This window comes from Hemicordylus capensis, chromosome 6, assembly GCF_027244095.1.
Source record: "Hemicordylus capensis ecotype Gifberg chromosome 6, rHemCap1.1.pri, whole genome shotgun sequence".
Lineage (NCBI taxonomy): Eukaryota > Metazoa > Chordata > Lepidosauria > Squamata > Cordylidae > Hemicordylus > Hemicordylus capensis.
The window spans coordinates 113,681,761-113,709,114 of NC_069662.1; the positions used below are offsets into that span (position 1 = coordinate 113,681,761).

Genomic DNA, 27,354 nt, shown 5'->3' on the forward strand with positions numbered 1-27,354 from the left:
CTAACTTAAATCCCATTCATTTCAATAGCTGCTATGAGGTACAGTCTAACAGAGCCATAAGGCTTCATGCAAGGCTGCAGCAAAGCTACAAGATAAGCCCCAGTGCTTTTAAAACCAGGTAGCTACAGAAGCAGCATTACTGCCTTTATCCCCATTTACAACAATGGGGATAAATACAGTAATGCTGCTCCTGCAGCCACCAGCTTTTAAATGCATCGGGGCTTATCTTGGGACTTAGTCATGACTACCTTAGTCCAAACATATCTCCATTTCAGAGAAAAAACAGTTGACAAAATATCTCATGATATCCTTGTTGACAAGATGACAACATATGGTCTAGAGTGACAATGCTACTGTTAGGTGGATTCACAGGTGATTGAACAACTGAACTCAGCAGGTGCTCCTGAACGGTTCCATCTCAACCTGAAGGAAGTATTGAGTGCTGTTTAACCATTTCATAAATGACTTGAAGGGCGAGTAGAGGGGATGCTTTCAAATTTGCAGATGACACAAAACTGTTGGGAATAGCTAACACCTTAGAAAATAAAACCAAGATTCAAAATGATCTGGACATGTTCAAACATGGAGCCAATTAGCCACCAAGATGAAGTTCAACGGAGACCACAGGGTCCAGAAGTGCTACAGAGGTGAAATCACTAGCCTTGAGCATTCCTTGCATGGGACTGTTGCAAAGAAATCTCCACTGGCCAGTGCTACACACTCATGGAACCCAGAGTGCCTGGGTCACTCTGTGCGAGCTTCCCATAGAACCATCCCTGTGCCTGATTACCTGAGAGCCCCTAGAGGTTATCCCATGCATAACCTTAGAGAGACCTTAAAGCTGGGCCATTCCCTGCATGGACTTGCCATGGGCTAACATCCTCTTTAGCCTGGGAACCCCAGTGCTCCACTTTGCATACACAGTGCCACAGACTTTGGTGCCATGCCAGCAGTCCACTGCCTCTCCTTGCCCTCATTTTGGCAAAACCTTTGCAAGGTAGTCCAAATCTTCTCTTGGTAGGAATCATGCCTTTTGGCATTGTGCACAAAACAGCTGATATGGACAGGTAATGAACTGCTCTTTCCCCTCTATTCTTTATTCTCTCTTTCTCCCCTCTCCCCCTTTTTGTCCACATTCCGACACCTGCTTGCACCTAGGCTATTAGCACCTTCAATAACTCTCTCCCCCACTCCATATCTAATCCCTGGCAGCTGTTCACTCCGTGTAAAACTGCAATAACATCAAGTTTGCCAAATACAACCAATTACATTGTGCCTCTGCTTTATTTCTGTGTTTCAAGAGCTTTGCCTTTGAGTCTGTTATTCCTCTGGAGTAATCTAATGTTGGCATTTGCCTGTGTACAGACTGCAGTCTGTTATACACATTTGCAAATTCAGTTTTGAGCTAAATTCCTCTGAGTCATTCTGAACATAGATGCACATATGGAGCCTGCATGCATGTGTGAGCAAATCAGGGTCTGGAGAGTAAGTCCTACTACAAACAGTTGAGGGAGCTGGGTAAATCTAAAGAAAATATATAACAGCCATCTTCAAATATCTGAAGGGTTGTCATTAGGGGTATGCATTGGCTCGTACACAGGCTGACAGGGCAGGGAGTGGTTCCCTTAAGGAACCAGTAAATAGGTCCTTACCTGGTCTACTGCCACCCCGCTGCTTTTCCGGGCACAGCACTCGCCCTAGCTATGGCCATGTGGTGCTGTGGTGCTCTTCCCTGCAGCCTGCACATGCGGCATCTGCATGCACATGGCAGTGTGCACTCTTACCTGCATACGTGGGCGCCATATGTGTGCTGATACCATGCACGCAAGCTGCAGGGAACAGCGCTGCAGCCCTGGGCAGCCATTGCTAGGGCGAGCACCGCACCCAGGGAAGCGGCGGAGTAGATAAGGACCTGCTTACCAGCTCCTTAAGGGAACCACTCCCCTCCCCACTGAACCAGTTTCCCCACCGCTGAAGCCAGTTCAACGCTTCCTAAAGGAGATGCCGAACCAGCTCATGTACATCCTAGCTGTCACATAGGAGGAGGAGTGAATTTGTTCTCTCTTGAACCTGAGGGCAAGACTAGTAGCAATAGGTTGAAATTACAAGGAAGTAGATTTAGGCGAGACATTAGGAAGAATTTTCTAATGATGGAAGCTTCTGAACAGTGGAACAGTCTGTCTTACATAGTGTAAGGCAATCCTCTAGAGGATTTTCTTCAGCCAGAGGCTGAGTGACTATCTGTTAGGAATGTGCACGAACCAGTTTGGAAGTCCTTTTCCGGACCTCCGGACCGGTCCAGTGTTCTGCCAGTTCAGCACTTGGGGAGAACTTTAAGGGAGCCCAAGGGTGCTCTCCCTCCCCCTCTGCCACCACCGCATTTCCCCTGCCGGTGCTGTCTCCAAAATCAGGGGCACAGGACAGCAGTGTACCTCCTTGCCATCCTGGTCAGCATCAAACTGGAAGTGCCCAGTGAGTGTGTGTGCACACACACACACACCCAGACACTTCCGTTTTGATGCTGACCAGGGAGGCAAGGAGGTATGTGACTGCCATGCGCCACCAATTCTGGAGACAGGGCCGGTGGGGAAAACATTGGGAGGTGGGGTAAGAGCACCCTCCTGGTCCCTTAAAGGCAAGCCCCGCCGCTGAACTGTCAGTCGGATGGTTCGTGCATATCCCTACTATCTGTCATGGATCCTGCAGCAGTTTCCTACATGAAGTTGGACAAAGACCTCCAAGATCCCTTCAAACCTTAAAATTTTATGATGCTATGAACCAGTTAGAAAAACATGTTTTGCAATTAATGTCTGAAGAGGAACTGAACTGAAGCACTGGAAAACACTGATGAAGCTAAATGGGAACCAAATGTTTCTATAGGTTTGACTGCTTGGCATTCTCATTGATTTACATTCAGATAAATCAAGAGACCAACATCTAAGCTGATTTAGATATTCAGCTTGTAGCAATAACCACAGCATGCTACATGTGTAGGATGAATGGAAGTGACTTTACTGTTTGCTATCGTAATCCATTCAAAGCAATAAAAGTCAAGGACAGCTCTTGTCTTCAGCCTCTTAAGTTCAAACCACAAGATTATTTACTCATGTAGATACAAAGAAGTATATGCGTTTATAAAAGTGGCAGATCCATTGCTTCCCGCCCCACTATTTAATGTAGGATGGAAATATGGGCAAAAGTGTTGACAACTTTATTTATTTTATTAATGTATATACTGCCTGACTCCAAAGGTTCTAGGCAGTTCACAAAAAGCACACATAAGAAAAACAAAATAAAATTAAACTACTAAAAATAGCAATTTAAAAATTTAAAACATTCAGAGATTACTAAAAGCCTGGCTGAAAAAAATGTATCTTTAGGGCTTTTCTGAAGGCTGGCAAAGATGTTAAACCACAAATGTCTATAGGGAGCACATTCCACAACCTAGGAGCGACTAGAGAAGTCCAGCTCCCAAGTCACTGCCAGATGATTGGGCGGCATATGGAGATGGACCTCTCTTGATGACCTCAATGTACGATGGGGATCATGCAGAAGAAGGCGCTCTCCTAGGTAACCCAGTCCTAAACCGTTTAGGGCTTTAAAGGTAATCATCAGCATTTGGTATTTTACCTGGAAACCTATTGGTAGACAATGTGATTGCTTTAAATCTTGCATAATATGGTATCTCTGAGATACCCTGGAGACCAATCTAGCTACTGCATTTTGAACCAACTCTACATACAAAGGCAGCCCCACATAAAGAGCATTGCAGTAGTCAAGCCTAGAGGTTACCAGAGAATGCACCACAGTTCTGAGATCACCATCTTTAAGGAACAGACACAGCTCTCGTATCAACTGAAGTTGATAGAAAGCACTCCTGGCCATAGGAAGATCTATCACGTCCCTCGAAGTATGACCCCTTACCATGAATACCTCCATCTTGCTTGAATTCAGCTTCAATTTATTTTTCCTCATCCAGTCCATTACTGCCTGTAGGCAGGCATTTAGGGCAGTTATGCTAGTTCCTGATGATGATGTCATGGAGAAATAGATTTGGGTGTCATCAGCATATTGATAACATCCTGCTGTTATCTCCTGGTGGTCCTGCCCAACAGTTTCATGTAGATGTTAAAAAGCATCAAAGACAGGATGGAGGACACCATACAATAGCTCTAGTTTCAGAGAGCAACTATCTCTGAGCAACACCATCTGGAATCTACTAGAGAGATAGGAAAGGAACCACAGCAAAGCTGTCTGTGCCACTTATTCCCAAATCCCCCAGACGATTCCAAAGGATACCATGGTCGACAGTATCAAAAGCCGCAGAAAGGTCCAAAAGAACCAACTGTCACATTCCCTCTTTCCATTCCCTGGTAGAGATAATCCATCAGGATGACCACGGCTGTCTCCACCCCATAGCCTGCTCTAAAGCCAGTTTGAAATGGCTCTAGATAATCAATATCTTTCAAAACTGCCTGAGGTTGATCAACCACCATCCTTTCAATTATCTTGCCCATCCAAGGGATGTTGGAGACTGTGAGGTTGGAGACTCAGAACTTACTTCGGAGTACAAGAGCACTTGTACTCAGAGCACTGAGAACATCTGTGTGCTCAGGGAACACCAGCTCCTTCAGTTGAGGAAGCAGCTTCCCTTGGCTATTAGCTGTCTATCCATGTCTATAAGCCATGAAGATTATATGGAATCCCCATATTCAGAGGCTATATATTACTACCAGCTACAGACAGAGGGGCAAGTGCAGAAAAAGGCTTCATAACCAACTGCCTTGGTACTTTTGTTTTAAAGGGAATTGTTCTTGTATTTGCAAGATTAAAATATGACTTATCAATCAGTTCAGGAATCAATCTGATTAATGATATTTTAAAAGATAAACAAAATGTTTGACCAAGAATGTGGCTATAGATAGGTACAAACAGTAGATGCGTCCCTTTCTCGAGAAGGCAGATCTGGCCATGGCTAACCATGCATTAGTTACATCGCAGCTGGATTACTGCAATGTGGGGCTGCCCTTGAAAAATATCTGAAAACATTCAGTTGATAGAGCTGCACTGGCTGTCAACTTGTTTCTGGATCCAATCCAAGGTGCTGGTTATTACTTTTGGTGTATCTAGGGAAAATAGTGCCTAGGGCAAACACTGAAATTGCGCCCCCTGTCCAAACATCTGACATCCATCTTTCATATAACTTTGCCATAATATCAGCTCAAAAATACAAGCCAAGCTCTTTAATCTTTTAATATTTCAAAAACTATTTAGCAGTGGACTTAGCCAGACCAAAAAATGCTGGAAATCTACAAATTTCAGTATGCTGGGGCTCATGAAATACCCAAATACTATGTGGAGGTGTACTTGGAAAACTAAACAGAAGTGCCTGTCTAATTCTCTACTATGCATTGTAGCATCACTATTACATAAGTTTTAAAAAATAAATGGAGAATTTGACTTTTCCCAGATACTCTGAAAATAATTAAAGGATATGCAGTGTAAATTGTGTCACTGCTTGAAATATATTCTAGTATTTCAGAAAGACAGTTAAAATCAAAGAGAGCAAGAAACTCCCAGTGGGCCTTAATACTAAGGATTTCACACTGATTCAAAGACAAACTCACCATTAATAGCCATATTATTAAGACATCACATTTAACTCACTTATCACAAGAAGCAAAGTAAGAGCAAATGAATACAATCCTAGCTCATAAGCTTCAGCTCAGTATTCACAAGCCCTGATTCTCTGTACATAGTGCCAAACTGAATACATGTAGAGTGGCTTATATTATATTAATTTTTTTTAAAAAAAATTACCTGTAGCCCCTTTGGGGGGGCTTCCTAAAGGCTGTGGGGGGGGCTGCAAAGGTCCCCCCTCCCCCCGCTAGCCTTTAGGGCCTCGCAGGGACCATTTGAGCATATGCGGTGGCCATTTTTTAAAAAAATTTTTAAAAACAAAATGACCGCTGATAACAAAACGGCCACCGTGCATGCTCAAATGGCCTCTGCGAGGCCTGGCATGGCCTTTTCTTTTCGGTGGCCTTTTTTAAAAAATTAATTTTAAAAAAAGGCACCCGCCTTCAAGTGGCACCCGGGGCACATGACTGTCTGCCCCACCCCTAGATACGTCCCTGCTTTTAAAGCCCTTAATGGTTTGGGCCCTGGGTACCCTGCTCCCAAGGATTTCTGCCTACCCAACAAGGTTGTCAGAGGGAGCTTTGTCCCGTGTGCCGACACTGAAATAGGCTAAATTGTCTACATGTGGGACAGGGCTTTCTCTGTTGCTGCGCCCAGGCTCTGGAATCTTTTCCCAGTGAAAGTCTGCTCTTTGACATCTGTGGCTGCTTTTAAAAAACAACTAAATACCTTTTTATTTGTTCAGGCTTTTACCCCTGCAGGCCTGCTCAACTTAAGCCCCCCCAGCTGTTTTGGGACTACAACTCCTATAATCACCTGCCACAGTAGCAAATAGCCAGGGATTATGGGAGTTGTAGGCCAACATCTGCAGCTGGACCAAAGTTGACCTGGCCGGCCTTAGAGGCTGCCAGGTTTCTCAGCTTTCCTGCTTCTGTTTATCTTTTATATGGTTGGTGGGTTTTGTGGGGGGAGGGGGTGGTATGGTCTTTACTGTTTAACTGATGTTAAGGTTTTAAATATGATTTTGATGAAATTGTATTGTATTTTAACTCTTGTAAACCGCCTTGGGGTGCATTATGAAAGGCAGCAGAAGAATTGAATGAATGAATAAATAAATAAACCAAATTGTGGGTTTCCTGGAAAAAATGGATTGGTCACTGTAGGAAACAGGATGCAGACAGACCTTTACTCTGATCCAGCAGGACTCAAAGAGCTCTTTTAATTGTCTTGTCGGCTGAACTACTAATACTGCTTTGTTTCTTTATTTGCTTTGCTTTATTTTCACACTAATGCCAATTTCTCACACTAACACGCACACAGGCAACTGCTTTACTACAATATTCTTCTTGTGTTACAGATTCCATGCTGACTTTCATACAGGATCTTCTTTTTTTTGTTTAGTATTGCTTTGACAGCAACAAATAAGATCTGGTCTAGTACATCACAGTGGCTGAAACACTCTGTTTCAGCCACTGTGATGTACTAGACCAGATCTTATTTGCAGAACTGTGTGTGGAAAACATTTACAGTCAAAGACACACAGGTTGCACAGTCCTAGTGCAGCCTCTGTGTCTTGCCATAGCTCACTGTCTGAAATCATTCAATATAAAGAACATGCACACACACAGAGAGAAAAGGGACAGATGGACAAGCTCCCATCTTTTTAAAAAAGTGGATTTTTAAAATTGCTACTCTGAAGGTTCTCTAAATATAGTATCTGTTAAGACGACATAACTTCCCTCTTGGTCTGCACTTCACTCCAATGGTCTAAATATTGTTGAATGTTCTATTATTCAGAGTAGCCATTATGGACATATAGGGCTTTCCCCCTCCTTTACTCAGACATGATCTTTCTGTTCTTAACTCAACAACAGCAACAAAAAGTACAGCATTTCAAAGTGATGTATACTGCTTAGTCAGCCTGAGAGAATACAAATATGAGAAATATTTACTGCCTTTCAACAGAGATTCCCAAAGCAAACAGCCACTGGAGGAGCAAGAAACAATCGGTAACAGCAAGAAACTGCACACACTATCTTATAAGCCACAGTGATCTATCGAACTCTCTCTCAAAATGACTACAGAATGACTGTATCCTCTGTAGTTCAAGCACTACTACTTTTTATTAAAATAAGAGGTGAAACATCTTATACAATAGCATCTCACCCTATGCCCCAGGGCTACAGAACAGTTCATGCAACCAACTTCCTTTCTCATAACCCTTGCAACTTTCCCCATTCCAACAGCCATGGCATAGTATTTTTCCCTTGTCAAGAACTTTTCAAGACCTCCTGCACACACTCTCAGTTTTCCTTCCAAGTCTGCCATTCCATGCCTCTCCCCCTTGCTCAGCTTTACCCATATCCCCTGGTAATCTGTGATCTTGGAATCTCACAAACAGTGCTGTGCCATCATCAGCTATTCCTGTTCTTCAAGTATCCTGATTGCAGAATATGGCTGGGAGAGGGAAGTAGGCCAAGTCATAGTCAAGCATACATATACTTTCTGCACCTTCTTTGAATTCTATTTTTATCCATTTTCTTCCACTGCCCATATTCGGTTCACTGTCCACTATTTAGCCTCTAATACAGCTAATATTTTCTCTGGAGAAAACCCCAAAGCTATTTGAGGGTCAAGGAACTGGTATTTATTCTGTGTTGCCAAGTTTAAAGGAGTCAGAACTTTCCTATCAGAACAAAACAAAACAGTAATTTGATCCTCTCAAGTTAAAAAGGACAAGAAGTATATACCAGGAAAAAAAAATATTTCAACTTACATGTCAGAATTAGTTGTTTATCATAGGCTAGTGCTAGTTTTAGGAATCTTAGTGTATATCTGACATATGCATTGGACCACATTGGAAATAAGTGTAGGAGTAATGAAGCATGATAACCATGCTAAAATTATATGGAATTAAAGTGGAAAAATAATACCATTTCAGTATACAATGCTGCTAACAAGGCACTTGAATAAAAACACACTTTGAAGTTTCAGGACTATTATATTGTCTACTCCTCACAATGATAAAAAGTAAGACTTGTAATTGTGGAGGATTCATGCCAAACTGGGAGTGATTCATGTATTCAACTGAGAATTGAATCACCCCTTAAATGAAGGGGCTGATTTGAGGTGGAATCAAATCAGCCCTAGCTCGGAACAAGCCCATTTGCATGATTCATGCAGCCGTTTTGGCGGGCTTCTCCCCATTGCTGATTGGCTTTCTGGCACTGGCTTCTAATTGGCTTGAGATGTCCTTGCTTCTTGGTTAGCTTTCTTTTTCTTTTGGTCAAATTTGTACATCGCCCCAAACGTTCATCTCTGGGCGGTTAACAACAACATTTCATTCATTCATTCATTCGATTTATATACCGCCCTTCCAAAAATGGCTCCGGGTGATTTACAACAAAATAAAAACAATTAAAACCAGTTAACAATGAAAATCCAAACTATAAAAACAGAATAAAACTAATTAAATATTCAAACAGTTAAAAACCCTGGAAAGCCAGGGCAAACATTAAAACAATTTAAAACAGTTTACAACAATTTAAAAACCCTGGAAGGCCAAACAGGTTTTAAGGGCTCTCCTGAAAGACAATAATGAACTCAAATTACGGATTTCTGCTAGGAGTGCATTCCATAGCCCAGGAGCAGTTACAGAGAAGGCCCGCCTCTGAGTCGCCACCAGACAAACTGGTGGTAACTAGAGATGAACCTCCTCAGATGACCTTAACGTGTGGTGGGGATCATGCAAAAGAAGGCGCTCTCTAAGATAACTCGGACCTGAGCCATTCAGGGCTTTAAAGGTAATAACCAGCACTTTGTATTTTGCCCGGAAACGTATCGGCAGCCAATGTAACTGTTTCAAGACAGGCACAATATGGTCTCTCCAGGTTGCCCCAGAGACCAATCTGGCTGCCACATTGTGAATTAAGTGAAGTTCCCGAATTACGTACAAAGGTGGCCCCACATAGAGCGAATTGCAACAGTCAAGCTTGGAGGTTACCAGCTGATGCACCACAATTTTGAGGTCATCTTCTTCAAGGAATGGGTGCTGCTGTCGAATCAGCCAAAGCTGATAGAAAGCACTCCTGGCCATGGCCTCCACCTGAGATACCAGGGTGAGGCCTGGATCCAGGAGTACTGTGATTAGAGCTCCATGTCTGGCCTTGAGAATAACTTTGCTTCACTCACTGCTCTGGTCTGCTCTATAATCTGCTTTGCAAGGTGTATTCACTCAGTTAAAATGTGGCTGAAGACATTGCTGTAGCTGAGGTTATGGCTATGCTTGCTGGCTGCTAAGGGTGCTGCTGTGGCAGCTAGTGCAATGTTAGTCCATAGAGTCATAACTGTGGGAGAGCTACTTGTGCCACTGAAGTTACTGCAGCACAGGCACTGTGGCTGGTAGTGGATTCTGGGCCAGTGTTTTTTGTTTGTTTTTTGCCATTTTTGGACTGTGTTTAAAATGTGTGTTCTGGGTTGGGAGAGTCAGATTCCCTTTTACTGTGTGCTTCGGCATTGTTTCTCAAGGCAGGGTTGCAAAACGTATTGCAAATTGGAATGCAAAACTTGTGTGTGAACTTTGTGAGTGCAGTTTGTTCTGGTCATAAGGAATAATGGGGTAACACCCCACTATTCCCCTTAAGTAGGTCCTAGGGACATCAAAGTGGGTTGGGTAGTAGGGCACAATGGGTGCTACTTACCACCCAACCCACAAAAGAAATGGGTAAGTGTGTGATTTTTTAAAAACTCTAAATCCAATAGCCAGCTGGTTCGATGAATCAATTTGATTTTTTGCTATTTGATTCTAGTTCAAATAAAATCACAAAAATCTATTCGTGCACACCCTTATTGTTTTCACCTCTCCCCAATGCACATGCTGATCCATTGAGTACATTCAGAGAGTCAGGCCTCTTATGGAAATTAAATTCTAAATTATAGTTGTAGCTATTCCGCAGTTATGTCAGAATGGCACCCTTGGCTGCTACTGACTCTAGAAATACTCTCTAATGACCTATAACTGGTTCTAATATTGCTAATTTGGTAAACACCAGTGGCTTATCTATCTACTATTTGAAAACTAGTTATATATTCTAAGCCATGATATTATGACCATGACCCCTGCTAACTTGGCAAAGAGGCACCTTTTAACGTGGTGATTCTCTTTATTTAGCAGGGGGAGAGTAACTGGCCCTATTCAACCCCAGCATAGTACCTCCAGTGACTGTTGCTGGTGTCTATCTTGTGTTTCTTTTTAGATTGTGAGCCCTTTGGGGACAAGGAGCCATCTTATTTATGTATTATTTCTCTGTGTAAAACACCCTGAGCCATATTTGGAAGGGCGGTATAGAAATTTTATTATTATTATTATTATTATTAATGCAGGCACAGAAGTATGCAAGCTTGCAGAAAAAAGGAAATGGTCATTCATTTCTCCTCTACTGGAAAGGACACAAGGTACGCCTTAGACTTTGGGAAGCTGCTGTTAACAATGCAAAGTGGGTTTGAGGAGATACGATCAAGCTTCATCCTGTAACAGTATTACAAGTTTAGGTATTAATTTTTAAAATCTCTCCTTCATGCTTCTACAACCATCTCATTGCTTCTGCATATTAGAAGAGGATTCTGGAGTAGGGAAATCAGTCAAGAATGATGCTGCCAGAAAAAAATTGAAAGGCAGCCAGGAGACACCAGGATCACAGACAAGATTGCCAATGTCCAAACAATTCCTGTCTCCTGTTGCAACTAGCCCTCCAATACTTGTCTTTCCAATATAACAACAATTAATTTGCAACCAATTCTGTGTGGGCCTGTTACTCTGAAACATTCATTCAGAGTCCCTTCCCACATAACTTTTGTGATGTGGGAGCTGCTACAACAGAGCTCCTTCTGGTACTGTTCACTCTGTGGTTCCTTCCCATTCATGGCAGCATTGTCCCAACTTCCAATGCTTGTGTGGAAAGGAGTTACAAGGCGAGATGCTCCCACATGGCCCAGAGTTTCTGATGTTACCCAAGCTGCTTGGCAAAGCACCTTACCGCAGCATCTTCCTTTCCTTGGTGCAAAGGTAACATGAGTAAGAACCATTTTACTAGCCTATCAATGCAGTCAGAATGCAAACAGTTGCTGACAGGAAAGAATAAATATTTAAACTGCTGAGAAAAGCAGAAGAATTAATGCCTGGTATGTGTCCCTGGGCCTTATATTTAATTACCAGTAAAATAACTAAGAAGTTCATACCAAATCCAGGAACTATTATATGGAAACTTTAGATGAAACAAACTTTTGGTTGTGAAGCCTAGAATGTGGAATAGACTCCCAAGAACTGTACACCTGGTCCCTTCATTGACTGCCTTTAGACGTGTCCAGAAAACAGACCTTTTAAAACTTCTTAAAGTTTTAAAGTTTTATAAGAAGTTTGCTTATAAAACTTCTGGATCTTTTCAGTGGTGCTCTTATTCTACCACTTTAGTTTTATTCAACTGCTGCTTTAAAGTGTTTAACTGATAGTGGGTTTTTTTTGTTTGTTTCTTTACGATTTTTATTATGTGTTTTCCATGATGCATATTCAAGTATGATTTTTAACACTAAGGGAGTTATACATTATATATACAAACTGCTTGAGAAAGGTGCCTTACTGTGATTTTGTTGGGCTCCAGAACTTACATTATTATAAGTAACCCTAAGCTGATTTGTAACTTGACAATGAAAACTGGGAGGCTGTTATCTTGGTTTACCCAAGATAAACCCATTGTCCACATGGACAAAGGTGTAAAGTGTTTCAATAAGTGTCTGCACTGCAGTCAGTCACAGGTCACTTTATTTTTATACAGTATAGAGCTGTGAACTCCACCTCCCAGAGATAATAATCTTCTGCTATTGTTTATGTTACCACTAATCTTGAAATGCAAGAGTAAGGAGCCAATAACCCTAGATTTTGCTTGGAGATTATTGTCTGTATTTCAGCTGCTTCAGGTAGGTAAGAATTGCCTTGAGGGATCAAACTGAAGAACTATATAATGCAACATTCTGTTTCCCAAGAACAGCTGACAGATGCCCTAGAACTCACCCCATCTTCAGATTCACATTCTCTATATGTAAACAAACTGCAGGTTATAGCAGCTGTTAGTTCAGAGTAATTGATTGCAAAAGCATGCTTTTTCCAGCTACAAGTAAAGGTCTCTCTTGTCTTTAGCTTTTCAGTGAATGATATTTTACTTTGGTTCCAAAACTGCATGCAAGATATCAAGTGCTCTGTAACACTCCCAAAACTATAGATGATGCGATCCGATTACTGGGTAGAATTTCATGCAGTTCATTTGCCACAGACAAAAGCTATTACACTTCTCAGAAAAATGTTTCTGATCCTTAATTCCATTGCTTGAAGTTGGAAAGATATTTGTACATAGCACAGGGAAGGAATTCCAGAGCATGCCTAACAAAATTGCAGGTAATTACTGGAACTGTGAATAGCAATCACAGAGCAAACACATGGCCTTGTCTGAAAGGCTGTCACGTTTACATATACTAGCACCTGGTCTACACATGCAGCAGAATTAGTGAGTTCTGAGGCAGTAGAATGGACTGTACTACTTCAGACTGCAGCTGAAGGATACCGTTTTTGAATGATTTCCCTAAAAATAACCACCTCCTCCCTGCAAACAGAAAACTAGCACAGAGAAAGGTTCTAGCCCATCTCTTTGCCTGCTGTGTTCATTTTCTGTCTGCAGAGAACATTTAATGTAGGGAAGTCTTAGAATGTTATCTCCTACATACATCATCTGAAGTGGGACAGATAATTCTACACATCAGCATTTGGCCATCCCATTTGGCTGCAGATAGGCCCATAGTAGAGGAGGACTAGAATTTGAAGTAATGTAACATCAGTGCACCACACATGCTGCAAATATTCTCAGTGTAAACATAAACCTAAATTATGTTCCAGTGTTTCCATTGTCATTTATTTCTCTACCTACAGACTAGCAGCATCTGTCCATAAAGTAATTCTGTAATTTAGCAAAACGAAATGTCAATTGGTGCTTTATCACAGTACGACATGATGGTTCTGCCTCCGCCCATCTATCATTTGGGTGCTGAACATTCAAACATCTTTCCAACTGTAAAATAAACAAACTCTGTGAAAGAAAAGTTTGTCCTTCTTGTAGCAAATAGTTTACACCATCTTGCATATGAAACCATAAACAAGTCTTGCTAGTCACAAGTGGCCCACTGAAAACCTGAAAGAAAAAAATAAACCCTACTCTCTTTTTTCAGCTTCTCAAGAGCTTCACTGCCAAGTCGTCTGGAGTTCATTCTTTCCACAAACTAACTGGTTATATATTATATACTGCATTTACTGGTGCCTATAAGATATTATAGAACTCAAATCTTATCCCTGACAAAGATTCCCTACATCACCAAACACACACAAGTCAAGCTACTGCACTTGATCATAGATCATGCTGTAAGAGAGTTTGTTGGAGCAATTAATCAGGTGACTTCAGCAACCGTGGAAAGTTGGCCACCTGCTATTTAATCCTCAGTTCCTTTCTTGTTATCCTTGTTAGCGCATCATCAAAATGGTTATCAGCACATCACCTCCCTGCTGGCTTGACCATTCAAGTTAAATAGGCAGTTGCCTAGGGTGTCAAGCTTTAAGGGGTGCCAAACTAGACAGAAGCCCCCCCTCATTTAGACAGATGTGTCCCCCCTAATTTATGTAAATAAAAATTAAAGATGTAGCATTTTGTAGATCATTGTACATCTTCTTTCTGTTAACGGAAACACTGTAAAAGGCATACTTTTGTCAAGCTTTATTGCTTGGAATCACTCTCTCATACACAGACTGACACTCTTGGCTTCCTTTAGAAAGAACACAGTTGCAACTTGAAATACAACTATTTATAGCGCTGACCAGAAACACGATGTACAACTCAAAATGGTTAAAACTTTAAATGTACTACTCTTAAACTGTGGGAAAGTGCACAGTTTTTAAAATGCACACATTCAAGTGCATTTAATGCTAAACAATTATATGTTCTTCTTGATGCATTCTAAATTCCAAAGCACACATTTTGCAAAGTAAATGTTTTGGAATAAGTAGATCATTGATAACAATGGTTTGCAAGTTCCTACACATCTACTTATTTTGACTGTTAAGTATCTATCTATGCACATTTTGTTGCAAAATACATGTATCTGTTATCACAAAATGAACGATGATTGTTACTATTTAATTATCTTATTATTACTTCCCTATTTTCTGCTAAAGTAATGTGTCATCGTTAGGGTTCTAGATTGTCAGAATTAGGTACCAAGTATGTCAGCAACATTTGTCAGCTTTGGATGTGAAAAGAAAATATTTTTTAAAAAAAAATACAGTTCTAGATAAATCAGTGCACAATCGAAGCACTGGATGTAGGATAGTCAGTTTGCCAGGATCTTTAATGTACTTCCACTTATACGTAATTTTTAGTAGAAAGTTTCTTAAAGCATCAACTACTGGGCAGTTTAATTATGTTAGGATTTGTGGAAATGTTGGGTTTTTTTAAATTAAAAAAAACTTTATTTTGATATTGTCCATTTAGAATGCCAAGTAAATACATCTAAACGTTTTATACCAAAATGTATGCCATTGTATACATCTGAACATTCTCTATACCGAGTGTGGGGGGGAGGGGGGACACCAAAGTCATATTTAACCTAGGGCACCAAAATCCTTGTGCCAACTCTGCTCCCTTACATACCTGTTCCTGCCCTTTTGACCCAATATCATTGTATTGTATTCTTGAGATGTTCTACATATTTCCTGGCATAATATAAGCTTCTCCTCACTCTTAATTCCTGCACTTTGAGAATGTGAGAATTCTACTATAGATGCTTCTAATGCTGAACCTGCCTGAACTCAAGACTCCTAAAGGGACCCTAGCAATGTCTGTATTCTGTGAGTCAATACTGAGTAGAAGGGTAATTCTTTGGTTCAAAGTACTTGTGGAGCAGAACAGTCAGCAAGTGCCAAAAATATTTAATCAGATGTGAACAAGAAACATTGTGTAAAAGTTTCAGAAGCTATCAAATATATACACAAATATATATTCTCATAACTGGAAATATAGACACACCCTTCCTAAACAACTGACATGTTTCTGCTGCCTGTGATGCCCAGTGAAACAACCTTTTTCAAACAAGACTTTAACTGTGCTCCACAGCAGAAGATGGTGGGGGAAGGACTGCTGAAACAGTCCCTGAACAGAAGGCAGCACTAAAGTGCATTGTTGCAATCTGCATGCATGAAATCCCCCAAAATAGTTGCACCAGAATAATGCAATGAACACAAGAGGAAAAGCAGTGGCACTTCTGTCTCTTGTTTACAATGAACTTTAGGTGTGTGCACACACATCAGAAGTTTAACATGATTCAGGAGAGAAGAAGCCAGAGTACCTTCTTTGGATTGCTTCTTCTGATTCAAAGGCAGCCCCTGAAGCCCTCACAGAGGCATGGCTAAAATGCTGAAGGGAGAGAACTTGGGAGATAAGCCCTCCCCAGCTGCCAACTATTCAACCATTCTGTGACAGCTTCTTGGGTGAGGAGATGATCAGTTTCCCCCTCTCCACCTTGAGAGCTGCTTTCCCTGCAGTTTTTAAAAGCATATTTATAAGGTTAAAAAAAAACCAACATTTACAACCGTCCTTTCAGCAAGGGCCACTTATTACTTATTTAATTTATTTGTATACTGCCCCAAACTCACATCTCTGTGAGGTTTACAACAAACATAACATAAAAGTCAAACCAGTTTAAAAACAATTTCATAATTTACAAATCTAATTAAAAGCTTGGATGAATAAGTGTATCTTAAGAGTTTTTCTAAAAGCTATCAGAGAGGATGAGGTTCTTTTTTCAACTGGGAGCACATTCCAAAGCTTCTGGGTGGCAACAGAGAAGAACTGTACTGAGTAGCCACTAGATGTGCCAGTGGCAACTGCAGTTGGGATTTAAATGGGTGTCATGCTTAGTCTCAGACCTTGATCTGGATCTGGAACAGGATATGGAAATTCAGCCATCACATGCAATTTCAAGACTCTCCAGCTCCTCAACTCCAAAATCAAGTCATGCTTTAGCCACGTGCACCCAGACCAACCTGATAGAGATACCACCACCACCCCAAATGGATGCTGAAAATGCACTTTTTAGCTGGAGCAGTTAATCTTGGATGGGAATGTGAGGCTACAATTTAGCCGTCTCTGCGGAATTAGTTAGTTGAGGCTTGTCATGACTGGCAAAATTTATTGTGATTGGGGTTATATAAGTCCTGAGTGCTCACTGGCTCAGGTAGGCTGCTTTGGGTGTTCAACTCACTATTGTTCTTGAGATGAGGATCACTAACCTAAGTTACACCAGTACACAGACCCTGCAAAGCAGTGGGTGCTTCCACTGGGTGGGACTATGCAACTGGGCCTCTTGATGAAGGGATGTTGGAGACAGGGAGGCTGCTGAGTGGCTCTGCACTGCATTCTCATTGGATGCCAAGGAGGGGCTTGTGTGAATCGGCTCTTCCATAGTAAAAGTGATCAGCCCTGGAGTTGGACGAGGGGGCACCATGGGGAGGAACCAGGAGTCCCATGGCGTGGGATATCATTCTGGGGCGAGGAGAGCAGTGATACTGTCAAAGTGTGTGTCAGTAGCAAGGACCACTCTGTGGTGTACGTCTTGTGGTGCGGGAACCTCTGACAGGAGGGAGGCCCACCCCTGCTCCCCGCGCTATCCTACTTGCTATGGACTGTGACCAGGCAATAGCAGTCATCAAACAGAGGATAATGGACAATGAGCACCAGGTCGACCTAGGCAGTTAATCTTGGATGGGAATGTGAGGCTACGGCTCTGTGGAGTTAGTTAGTTGAGGCTTGTCATGACTGGCAAAATTTATTGTGATTGGGGTTATATACTTTGGCAGATGAGCTGTTAATCTCTTGGCTGGAGATGAGACTGCTAAGTGTCTTCTAAGTGAAAAAGGAAAACCCTTTTTGCCAAAATGTAAAAGTGCAGGCATTGTGTCAAGCACATTAATTTTGAGACCATTACTGCATTTTTAAAGGTTAGAAAGAACCTTTTCATGTTCAGTCTTGAGGAGAGATAATAGTATGCAACTAATCCAATAGTTTCTGCCTGAGAGTTTGAGAGACAGGACAGCTAACCAATAATCGCCTAGCGGCTAGTCGATTTGTGATAATCATTTCTGGGAAATTCAAGGACTAGTTGAGTTGTTTGGCTAGTTCAGGGATTCTCAAACTTGGGTCCTCAGGTGTTATTGGACTTCAACTCCCATAATCCCCAGCCTCAGTGGCCTTTGGTTGGGGATTATGGGAGTTGAAGTCCAATAACACCTGAGGACCCAAGTTTGAGAATCACTGGGCTAGTTGATAGTTTGGACTAGTTTGGCTGACTGTTGATTCTTGAGAGCCCTGGTGGCATCTTATGTATGGGGAATGAGACAGATGCAAGGGGAGGGGCTGGTCAGGAGTAGCTGATGGCAACTGTATTTGTTAACTCCTACGGTAGTTGGTTCTTTATGATGAATTGGTCAAAAACCTGCATTAAACTGTTCACTTTTTCTGCAATGATGTTCAAATGGCCTAGAATCATTATTAAAGATTCAGCTGAAATTAAACAGGTATCACTGAGCTGCTGAGTGAGGAGGTCAAATGAGGGGTGAGGGGTGTGGCTGGGAGCTATGGAACCCATCTCCCTGTACTGAGGAACTTTCCTGATTGACCCTCTGATGAGAAAGCTTCGGAGCAGTTTTATTTAAAATTGCCTTCCGAGATGCTGGCTTGCATGAAGAGGCCTCCTTGGCTGAAGGGGAGGGAGATTCTGTGCCCAGAACCATGGATCTGCTCTTGGTACTCACAGTGCTTGCAGCTCTCTCTGCTGCCCCCTCCATGGGGGAGATGAAGGTATCAATTTTCATTTGCTTCTGCTTTCCTGAGCGACTTCCACTGTCATCGGCAGGGCTCTTGCTGGCAGAGTTTGTGAGTTCTTTTCTTCCCCTAGCGGGAGGCAAGCCCCTGAGAAGCATGCCCAAGGATGGGGGGTAAAGCCCAGGTTGGGGCAGGAGCTTGTGAATTGAGTTGTTAACTGGCCGCCATCTTGGCTCCTCTGAGGATGGATACCAATCCACCTGGAAGTGAACCCTGTTGGCAAAACTGACAGCACTTGGGCTCTTTCCCCCTGCCCCCAACTACTTTCCCTGGGTAGGCCAGGACACTTAAACAGCTCATAATGGATGCAGAGCACCAAACCAACCTAGGTAGGACACCTAACCTCCATACAGAAGCGTATCTAGGGAAAATAGCGCCTAGGGCAAACACTGAAATTGCGCCCCCTGTCCAAACATCTGACACCCATCTTTCAGATAACTTTACCATAATATCAGCTCAAAAATACAAGTCAAGCTCGTTAATCTTTTAATATTTCAAAAACTATTTAGCAGTGGACTTAGCCAGACCAAAAAATGCTGGGAAACTACAAATTTCAGTATGCTGGGGCTCATGAAATACCCAAATAATATGTGGAGGTGTACTTGGAAAACTAAACAGAAGTGCCTGTCTAATTCTCTACTATGCATTGTAGCATCACCATTACATAAGTTTTAAAAATCAATGGAGAATTTGACTTTTCCCAGATACTCTGTAAATAATTAAAAGATATGCAGAGTAAACTGTGTCACTGCTTGGAATATACAGTATTCTAGTATTTCAGAAAGACAGTTAAAATGAGAGAAAGAGAGCAAGAAACTCCCAGTGGGCCTTAATATTAAGGATTTCACACTGATTCAAAGACAAACTCACCATTAATAGCCATATTAGCAAGACATCACATTTAACTCACTTATCACAAGAAGCAAAGTAAGAGCAAATGAATACAATCCTAGCTCATAAGCGTCAGCTCAGTATTCACAAGCCCTGATTCTCTGTACATAGTGCCAATCTGAATATGTGTACAGTGTCTTATATTATTATTATTATTATTATTATTATTATTATTTTACCCATAGCCCCTTTGGGGGGCTTCCTAAAGGCTGGGAGGGTTGCAAAGGTTCCCGCTCACCCCGCTGGCCTCTAGGGCCTCGCAGGGACCATTTGAGCATGTGCAGTGGCCATTTTTAAAAATAATCTTTTTTAAAAAAAGGCCACTGAAAACAAAATGGCCACCGTGCATGCTCTAATGGCCTCTGCAAAGCCTGGCATGACCTAGGGCCTCACAGAGGCCATATGAGCATGCACAGTGGCCATTTTGTTTTGGGCAGCCATTTTTTTTAAAAAAATGTTTTTATAAAATGGCGCCCCCTTCAAGTGGCGCCTGGGGCACGTGCCCTGCCTGCCCTACCCTAGATACACCCCTGCCTCCATATCTCTGAAAGCCCAAGATATATAGTGATTGTTCTATAGATATTTAGCTGCCATTTTAAAGATGTTCTTTGTATTGTTGGTTTCATAAGAACATAAGAACAGCCCTGCTGGATCAGGCCCAAGGCCCATCTAGTCCAGCATCCTGTTTCGCACAGTGGCCCATCAATTTCAGTTTTAGGAAGTCATCTTGAGCGCTGTTTTAGGGGAATGTTGGGGTATAAATTTCCTAAATAAATAAAGATCCTATATATATGTCAAAAAACTAGACCTCTCACATTCCTGCTATTTGGCATCCCTGTCAGAAGATTCTTTTCTTGTTTTTGCTGCTAGAGACTAACACAGTTAGCCGTCTGCTAACAGACTAACACAGCTACCCCTTTAAGTGGTTACCTAAAAAAGTAGTTACCTTGGTGTTCACACTTTCCCCACGACCACTGATCCACCAAGACGTGAAAGACTCCTGCGTTAGAAGTGTCATGGCAAGTGATGGGAAAGAGGGAAGAAGCATTTCCAGTTGCCTAGCAACTGCCCATCCAGGGTTCTAGTTGTGATGTATGTGGAATGACATATAGAGTTGCTTTTTTGCTATTATTGTTTGCTACAACAGAAACATGGAGGTGAATTGATCCAAAGTGTAAAGAAAATTATACTTTAAGTGTAATTTAAGTGTAACTTCATTTACATTTTAAGTGTAGAATCAGGGAAGGTACCTGTTTTACAGCTGCAAGTCCTTACCTTGCAATTATAAACCTATGAGGTGACCCATATTGTTTATTCAGTCCTGCTGGTAAATAGGCATGATTAGGGCCTGATTGCTTGGTTTTTTAAATTTAAAAGAGCAGTTGCATGGGTGCCCAGTCTGAATTAGTAGCAGTGGGGGGGGTGGTTAACTCTTTGCTCCTGCCCCACTCCCCCAGCAGCTGCTACATGGCCAAGGAGAAAAACTTTCATTAGTATGATTGTTAAGAAAGGAAGAAGTATTAAATACAGGTGAACCTGAAGCCACATTACAGCAATATTGGCTGAGTCCTACTTCACGCAACACTCACAAACAGGGATTTCCCCCCAAACTCTAAGCAATCTGGGCAGAAAGCTTTCAGCATGCATCATGATGTAATATATTATGCAATTTCACAGGCTAGAATTACTGTCAAGGCTGCCATGGTACAGTTTACATATTTAATTTTTATCAGACTGATGCCCACCAAACTCACTCACATCTGCAGGTAGCTCTATTCTTGAGTCAGAAGAACTAAAGTTCCATGTTTAGAGACTGGGTCCTGCTTATCCTGATCTAGTATAAAGCAAACCCAGAGTAGAATTCAGACTGCTACGTACATATAACTACATATCATGAATGTAAAAGTACCAAACAGCAAGCAGTAGAGACTGGTGTTAGCAGTAGAGACTGGTGTACCAAATTAGGTACAGCTGTAGTGAGTGACACACATGGACACCTTAATGGTGTAGTTTGTGATGATGTTATCCACCCCAATTCAAGATGGTGGATGAGTAAACTTTTGAGACACAAGTGGGCTAATGTGAACCAGTTAACCTATTTGAACCAAATTTGCTACAACTGTAGGGACACCTAGGGATACCCCAATGATGTCATCCACCCCAATCCAAGATGGCAGATGCATGAACATTTAAGGCACAAGTACACTAACTTGTGGACTGTCTAATTGATTTGAACCAAATGAGGTACAGCTGTAGGGACACATGATGCCCCAATAGTATAGTTTGTGATGATGTCATCCACCTCAATCCAATATGGCAGACACAAGAACATTTGAGGTGCAAGTACATTAGTTTGTGAACTGCCTAACCAATTTGAACCAAATTTGGTACAGTTGTAGTGAGTGACACACAGAGATACCTAATGGTGTAGTTTGTAAGGATGTCATCCATCCTGATTCAAAATGGTGGACACAAACTTTTGAGGCATAAGAGATCTAACTTGTGGACCTCAATTTGAACCAAATTTAGTCCAGTTGTAGAGATAGTGAAAAGTAAGTAGGCAGATTAGTTCTCACGAGAACAACTTGTATTTAAATTGTCTTAGACCAGGGGCCGGTTTAGACCAACGCCAGCTATCACAGTTACAAACAGCATTTGCCTGTTCAGATTAACACTGCTGTAACCATAAGCAGCATGGTGAGAGGAAGTGAGTGATGTTCTGGGGCAGGACATCCGACTTGTTTTGTAATTCTATGGGGGCCTCTTACATTTGACATAGCTTAGGGTCTCAGCATGTCATAGTCTGGCCCCATCTATATATAAGTGTGTTCTGTACTGAAGAGATTTCCTGTTCCAAGAGAAATTTGCTTCATTCGATGTCTTTTGGGGAAGACCTTCTTTTTCTAATGCTCTTCAGACTGCTATGTGATAAAAAGTGGTTATATTTCGGTTGTCCTATGACTTTTAAAAATTATGTTATCGTATTGGTTTTGTGTTTGCTGTTTTGAAACTGAGAAGTTTGGCTAGGTAGGATATCTTTTTCTGGGATTATCAGACAATTGAGCTTTGCAGTGTGGTGAAGATCTGGCAAGGTTGGCAGGTTTGGCTTTTTAAAAGCCAAATTTTGGGTTACGGCCCATTTGAGCCACGAGTATTTAGTCGGTTCTCATGCAGACATGCCCACCTCCACTTCTTCATTTGCCAAATTTTCCACACTATTTATAATTTTTCATTTTGTACTCAACAATCTGTATAGGTAATCCTTATGAAATTTACTGTGTGTCAGTGTGTCAACTGTAACATTATTTTAAAGCTACTTTTAGAAAAAAATAATTAAAAGGTCTGGCTATGTTTCTGTTAGAGTTGCCATGTCCTCCAAAATTCCAGGTTTAACCCGGATTTTAAGCATCTCACCCAGCTTACTTAGCTCACCCAGATTCTCCTAGATTTCATTTTTTTAAAAAGCTAAGCTCTAGCCCTTGTAGAAGTGGAGTTATGGAACAAAACGTGCAGTCACTATGCTGCTCAGAAATTATTTTCCAGCCAATTAACATAATATGCAAATTAAAGTAAAGGTAAAATGTGCCATTGAGTCGATTTCGCCTCCTAGTGCCCACAGTGTCCTGTGGCTTTCTTTGGTAGAATATAGGACGGGTTTACCATTGCCTCCTCCCACGTAGTATGAGATGATGCCTTTCAGCATCTTCCTACATTGTTGCTGCCCAATATAGTACCAGTAGGGATTCGAACCAGCAACCTTCTGCTTCTTAGTCAAGCATTTCTCCACTGTGTGGCATCTGGATTTGGAAAGCCAGAATATGGCAACCCTAGTTTCTGTAAGATGAATAACTTAGTTTGAACTCAATCACCTTGAATGAAGAGCTTCACTCTGCAAACACGGTGATACAGAGTTCACAGTGGAAAGTATAAGGAACAGAAACCACAATGTGACCTTAATTTTTCCAATATATAAAGAAGTATTAGAATAGGCAATATCTATGGCCGCGTCAGCCTTTCTTTAGTGTACATTATTGATTTTTCTCAAATAACTCAGCGGTTAGGAAACAAACACGTTCAGGACCAAAACTGTGCATGTCTGATAATATGCTCAGCCTAACAGTAATTAATCTTCTAGACATATTTGCTCAGAAGCAGGCCCCAGCGGGTTCAATGGAACTTACTCTGAAGTAACTGTACAGTTGAATAGTACGCTCTATGTGTATTTACTTGGAAGTAAATCCCTTGAGATTTTGTAAATCAATGGGATTTGCTTCCAAGTAAACCAACACAGTATGAGGTTGCATCTGATAAAATGATAGTGGCTGCAGTGATCAGGAGCAGAACAAAGGAATTTGGAAGTTAATAAGAGATATATTTAAGGGCTTGGTTGGAGAACAGATCTAGAAAAGCTAGAGTTCAGAACAAGGGCTAATAATTCTACAGTGCAGACTATGGTCAAAATAAGGAGGTCCATCTCAAATGCACAACAAAGTACCCAGATGAACAAGAGGTGGAAATTGTGGGGTGGCTTGTATAGCTACATTTAGTATATTGTAACTGAAACAACAATATACCTTGGTTGTGTACAACAGATATCAAAGACTGCTTTGATATCTGCAATGAACAATGATAAATTGAAAGTGTCTTGTCAAATGATAAGCACCATCTCAGCTGGTTCTGTTTGACAGTTTCACTGACTTTTTTACCACACAGCTAAATTGTTTATCTTAACCTCTTGTAGTGAAATGGGTTATTTTGCAAACAGGGATGCTTACAGGTGGGGTGTGTGTGTGAGTGAGTGTCAAGCACACAAAATCAACATGTTGGACATCTACAGACCACACAGGAGCGCTGATCCCTTCCAGTCCAGGCAATTAGTAAGATACATATGATAAGATACAAATCATACTTTAGTGCTCAGTTCCCAGGCTAGATGAATTTATGTATTTCTACATGTATAGCCTGCTTTTCCTTCACAGAGCCCTGAGTGGTGTCCATCCTCTCTAATAAAAGCCTTGGTGTCCGTCCGTGGACACCAAGGCAAGTGTCCATGCCTCCCTCGGCTGTTCTGGGCATGCGCGGAGCGCATGCCCAGTACGGCCGAGACAAAAACAAACACAGGGACCAGGCAGCCATCTTGGTTGCTTTGCCCGGCCGTGGAAAGGCCAGAAGCGGCTGCCGCGAAGCCGGGGAAGAGGCGGCGGGGAAAATTGACCGAGGCGGCGGCAGAGCCACCACCTCGGCCATAGGAGACCGGCCCGGGGAGATGGAGACCGGGGACGGAGCGGAGGCCGGCGGCGGCACGGAGGCGACTGCGAAGGGCCCGGCCCGGCCGCGGAGGCCGGCAATGGCCCGTCCGGAGACCGGCCGGTGACTGGGTTTCTGGAGAAAGGGCAGGGAGGGAGGGAAAGATGGAGGAGAGAGCCCGCCGGGTGGGAGGAAAAGGAAGGCGAGCGGCGGAACTCTCCCCTACTAGTGCCTGTTATTTAAACGGGCTTGAAAACACTTGTGGTTTATGTTTATTCTCAACAACTCCGTAAGGTAGGTTAGTCTGAGAGATAAGTGACTGCCCCAGAATCACCCAGTGAGTTTCAGGCTGAACAGGGATTTAAACTCTGGTCTCCTGAGTGCTAGTCCAGCACTCTAACCACTACACCATGATGACTTTCACCATACCTTTCCCCTTACTTCCTGTTTAGCACTACAGTTGCTGGAGGAAGCTGCTGCCTGGATGTAATATTGTAACCTCTGACTAACTCATGTTGGACTTTTGGGGATGGCACGCTTCACAGAGGCTCTGTAAAGGCATGTATGTTAGACCTGCTCATATATTTACTTTTCACCAATGGCAAGTAGGGCAGAACAGCTGAGCTGAGGAACAACAGAAATAAGGAGAACAACAGAAATAAGGAGAAGTAAGAATGGATCATCAGTATTAGTGATGAGATTTGCAGCAACACTGGCTAGCCTGGAGCAGAACTTCCTGTTCTGTGTCTCTGGAATCAATAGCTAATTCAATGAAAGAAGAGCCAGCTGGATGTGCTTAGAGACTAATACTGATAACAAGGCATACAGCTATAGCTTAACTTCTTGATCCTGAAAGATTGTTATTTTCCTATGTTTGTACAGCAAGTGTAATAGAAGCCTGATCCTCATTAGGATCTTTAGCACAATGGAACATGTCAGGGCATAAAACTAAATAAAACAGATACTGTGTTATATATTTATTTATGATCAAATATCAAGTCATGTTTTAGACCAGACCACAATAAATTGTTGGCTGGAAATAATGGGAGTTGTAGTTCAAGAGCAGCTGGAGAGTCAAGGTTACCTACCCCCATTTTAACAGCAGCAAATATTTATATACCACTTTTCAATAAATGTTTCCAGAGCAGTTTACATGGAGAAATAATGAATAAAAATAAAATGGCTCCCTGTCCCCTAAGGGCTCACAGTCTAAAAAGAAACACAAGATAGACACCAGCAACAGTCACTGGAGATACTGTGCTGGGGATGGATAGGGCCAGTTACTCTCCCCCTGCCAAATAAAGAGAATCACCACAATAAAAAGGTGCCTCTTTGCCCAGTTAGCAGTTGAATAATTCAGATATCCGTCTCAACTCCATTTGAGGTGCGTGCGCTTCCTCAAACTGCTGCCCAAAGTCACGTGACAAGAGACCCTCTCTAGCAATATCTCCAGTTGCCCAGCTTTTCTCAGGGGCAGGCAGAAAGATCTCTTGCAAAAGAGGGAAATAACCTCCTGCTTCTACCCAGGATGCTCCAGGACGCCAGAGAGTAACAAGTAATGGGAAATAAACAAATTCTTTTGTATAATCCGATCATTCTGATACGATCACAAAAGTGCATGTTTATTTCTCAGCTTTAAAATTGGTTTGCTTTTATTTACACATCAGTTAAAGTTATTTTTTTTAAAAATCATCTTCACACTGCTACAAGTAATGCTATTGTTGTTGCTTGTTTTCAGTAAGAGTGTTCTGTTATCCACTCAGATGTCCTTGTCACAGAACAAAGTACTTCTGTAACTCAACAATCATGGCTATGAAATTGTGCCTTTAGTGGTCTTAATAGAAGCAATTACATTAAAAAACAACAACCAATAGTTCTTGTGTTTACAGATTATTGACTGTACACTGGCACTGTGTTATTACAGATGGGATACAGTTTGTGTGAAGGTTTTAAACAAATGAAAAGAAAACCTTACACTTTCTTCTGCATTTCCAGAAAAGGAAGATGTGAAACTAACATGATCTGTCACAACAAGCTTGGCTGTGGTAGCTTAACCATTTTGCAAAACAGGTTAGGTTCCCTTCCATAAACCACCAGCAACCTGAACCAAACAGTCATTAAGGAGTCACCACAAACCTACCTTAAATGAAATGTCAAACTGCCATTCCTGAGCTTAAGTGTTTTCCAGCTTTCTCTTTCTTCCTATTGCCAACCTTCCCTCACCTCCTGGTTGCTAGGCAACAGAATGATATGGCTGTCCATGCATCTTCAGCAATAGCTAACATTGCATGATCATTTTAATTTGATTTCTTTAACTGGGTAATAATGAAATCTCATGTAACATTTTCACATCCTAGATAACAAATCATTTCCAGAAGAATTTCAGAATCTTTAATCGTCAAAAGACACACAAACTTTCCTAAACTGGAATACCTACAAATACTAACTCTACAGTATAACAATTACGTAAACTTGCTTGTTGTGTTTAATGTAGCGTAGCCATTTCTTTGATTATTTTAATTGATTACATATTATTTATAAATTTTGGCTTGATTTTTTATATTTTCTGTTTATAAATATCATCCATCCTAAGCTGCTGTGAGTG

At 41.7% G+C, this 27,354-nt stretch overlaps 1 protein-coding gene across 9 annotated transcripts in view; it reads right to left on the bottom strand.

Moving 5' to 3' along the window:
* Positions 1–27,354, bottom strand: part of PLCL2 (phospholipase C like 2) — a 241,414-nt gene that overhangs the window by 179,214 nt on the left and 34,846 nt on the right. The window contains exon 1 of one of the 9 annotated variants that reach the window (XM_053261749.1): positions 26,890–26,983. The exons of 7 other annotated variants lie outside the window; for them this stretch is intronic. The gene's annotated coding sequence lies outside the window, so the exon portion shown is untranslated. Of the gene's footprint in view, positions 1–20,448; positions 20,550–26,889; positions 26,984–27,354 lie in introns of those variants that run through there. One more of the 9 variants, XM_053261750.1, reaches the window with a different exon arrangement.